Raw genomic sequence first — 3,689 nt, forward strand, 5'->3', positions numbered from 1 at the left:
CGTTCGTAACGAGAACTTTGCGTTATCTTGCGTGCGAAACCTAAACGTTCACAAAGTTACGTGCGCAGGATAAGGAGCCCCTCCCCCTCCCGTTGCCTCTCTGTTCTCCCTGATTTGGTATGCGCTCGTACCCGCAGGGCTCGCATTGACCCCCGTCTATTGAAGCGACAGTCCCGCATGCGCAGCTGTGCCGTGTTGTGCGGGAAAGCCTCACCGTGAAACGTGAGGACCCCCGCATGGGTCTCTCAGAGCCACTGGGTTCATTAATAACCGGCCATTCGGGCACACATCACACGAGAACAGACGCGGTCGGTGGTCACGGCACTAAAAGACCTCCCACACTATTTACCTGAACGGGCATTTCAGCATTGAAAAATATGGCAAACAGTTTTAGTAGGCTAGTTATTTCTTAAAACTAAAATTATAAATAATTATTACAAATGTTAGGCTTACTTATAATTATTAGTTTTTAAAATGACTACCATAGTCATAGATATCCTCTTTCTTACTGTAATATTCCATAGTTCTAGTTCTTATTAATGAGACACAAGTATAGCCTATCCCAAAGTAGCTTAAAATCACTTTACAACAATCAAGTTACAATAGCTTTTTCTTAATCAAATAGCTTAAAATCACAGTTTAAAAAAAATGAATAGATAGCCTAGATTTAAAAAAATAAGTAAAAAGGCAATCTTTAATTTTTTTAAATAGACTCTAGCCACTATTGGAATAAGTAGAATCTAATGCATTATTATAGTTTTAATAAAACTGAAAAATATACTTCTGTATTTCACTGAAAAAACAAAAGACATGATCAATTAGTCATGATAACATGATTTTACATTACTTTAACTCATCAAAATAAGTTGAGCCATTTTAAACTTTATTTTAAGTTATACGAGATTCAACTCATTTTTTAAATGACTTACACAGCCAAGTTGATTGTACCTAAAAATGTACAAGTTTTTTTTAACAGTGTACTTAATCTAGTAACAATATACTACTAAGTAATTAAGTCTAAAAAAAATACTAAATTCCTTGTTTGCGTGTCACCTGTTGCTCCTCAGGTGAAAGTTGACGTGCATGAGCCTGTTATATGGCGATGTGTGTGGTTGGTCTTGCCTGGTTTTTTGCATGCCATGTCAGAGCCACATGTTTTTCTTTTTGGTTTGCTTGGCATGAGCGCTGGTGTTATAGCAGAGGATGAATTAGACTTGCATGCTTATTAGCTGTGCAGGCTCTCTGCCCATGTGGACACAGCTGCAGTTGACACACCAACAATCAGACCCTCTCCAATCCACACACACACACTGCTGGCATGCACACATGCTGTAATTGCTCCAGTAATTACAGGAACCTCAATACTGCTCATTGTTCTAATCATGTCATCAGTCTTAGTATGCAGGTGGGTCTAAGCTGTTACCACTAAAAATAAAAAATTATTAAGGACCTATGTGTAATATACTCTGCCTTTCTGCCATAACACACAGTTTTTAAATTCAAGTTAATGTGGTGATAGAGAACACTAGTTTCATTTATAGCCTCACAAGTCATTTCTTGATTCAAAATAATTGAAAATGTATACAGTTATGGGGAGTTGGATCCTAGACCAATGAGATCTCATAGTGGGCGGGGCTACTCACAATGACTGCAAAAAAATGAAATTAAGCAGTCAAAATATGTGCTATACTTCAAATAGTACACTGTAAAACCTGATGAGTTAGTTCAACTCAAACCGTTTGAGGAAACCGATTGCCTTAAATCATTTAAGTTTATTAACTCAAACAATTTAAGCATAAAAAAATATTTGATTTGTGTCCAAGTAACTCAATAACATATTGTTAAGATAACTTGGGTAAATAAAGTTAATAGTACTAATTCCATTCAGTTAATATAACTTAAATCTATGAAGTACACTTTAAACCCGGATAAGTTGGCAGAACTCAAAACACTTTTAATAGTATAAACTTAGTTAGCTTTAAAAAGCTAATCTCCTAACGTAGTAAATGCTAACATATTAGCAATAGTATGTTATACAGAAACACTTGCTGTATGAGCACAGCAATATAAAGGGATTCTCTCAAATCAAGCTGCATGCACCACTTGTCACCATGATGGTAACTATCCTAAAGCCAACATTAACAGAAATTCTTCTAAATTAGCATAACAAAACATTAATCACGACTAAATCTCACACTTAACATTAATCTTACACACAAAAAAACATTATATTACACTTAATTTTAACATTTACTCTCCCTTTCGAGTGCCATCGGCAAAGCATGCTGGGAAATAGATATCCAGCCGTTTCAGTTAAACTTAAGTTCGTCTAAATTAAAATAAATAATTTCATAAAACTCAAAACAATGAACCAGTTCAGTTTACTTAAAATATATCAGTTCTGTGAACTTGAAAGAAAAAGAAAGTGCTAAATACTCATAAAAATTAATTTGACTGAACTAATTCGTTTAATTTAAGTTTGTCCTACTCAAACCAATTAATTATTTTGAGCATTAGGGTTTACAGTGTAGAACTAGAAACTCCAAGATGGGGTGATTAAATACAATAAAAATGTATAGGATAAAGTGTCTGCCAAATGCATACATTGTTCCAAAGTTTTTGTGTTGTTTTTTCTTCTTCAAATAAAGCAAAGACAACATTTTATTTTTTTGTTTTTGCACCTGTCAATTAAATAACATAAGAAGACACTAGAAATTCAATGACATGATAAGAGACACTGTGGAATCACACATTTAAACACATATGTTTGCAATGGAATTTGCATTGCACCTTTTACTACAGGTAAAATAAATATGCAAATTCAGTGAATGCCATGGGTTCCCACCACAGCCTCAAAATTGTATACTGGTTCTCTCTGAGAACATTCAAATAATTTGAATATAGCAATCAAAAGTTCAAATGAATCAAATTAATACGCATCAGTACAGAATTTAGGGTGCAGTGATTGTCTCAGGTAACTTTTAATATGACATATCTGATGTCATATGTAGTCTATGATAATGTATGATGTTTGCTGTTTTTACATAAATAAATCCACAACTGAGAGGCAGCCATAAAAAAGGGATGGCTGTGGCTTGTCTTTTGTGTTTTTTTGTGAAGTTTATAGGTGATGTACACGGCTCGGCTCTCTGACGCTGGAGATGCGGATGTTTGGAAGTGTGTACGTTACACTGCAATTTATGGTTCACGTTCGGCATGTGCGGATTCATTTGGCACAGTCACAGTGCAAATACATTTGGGTGCATCTGTGGTCTGAGGTTGTTTATGCAAAGGATTACAACATTTGTATATATGCTGCTGTATACACAAATCCTATGTATTTATTAGTAAAATGCAATGTATTTATTATTTTCTTCTGTATTACATAAATTACATTAGCAAAGGGCTCATTTTGACATGGCTGCAATATTAACGTTTTTTTTTAAACACCTCTAAAAGGTTCCCCATCCCAGAGAGAGGTGCAGGGAGGATTTTAGGCTCCGGGTGCACTTTCCCTCCGTGCCCTGTGCACCATAGGCTGAATTAGGCACAGACAAAAGCCTTTGTGGCCCAGCCATGAAAGGGCCATTAACCATGCTGCTGTTTCAGAGGCCAAGCCTGCAGGGGAGCTGCCTCCCAGAATCCCTCTGGCCCAGCATGCATCATTCCCAGCATGCACTGCTCCCTCT

Source organism: Rhinichthys klamathensis, unplaced genomic scaffold (genome assembly GCF_029890125.1).
Source record: "Rhinichthys klamathensis goyatoka isolate OS25496 unplaced genomic scaffold, OSU_Roscu_1.1 h1tg000059l_1, whole genome shotgun sequence".
In the NCBI taxonomy this organism is placed as follows: Eukaryota; Metazoa; Chordata; class Actinopteri; order Cypriniformes; family Leuciscidae; genus Rhinichthys; species Rhinichthys klamathensis.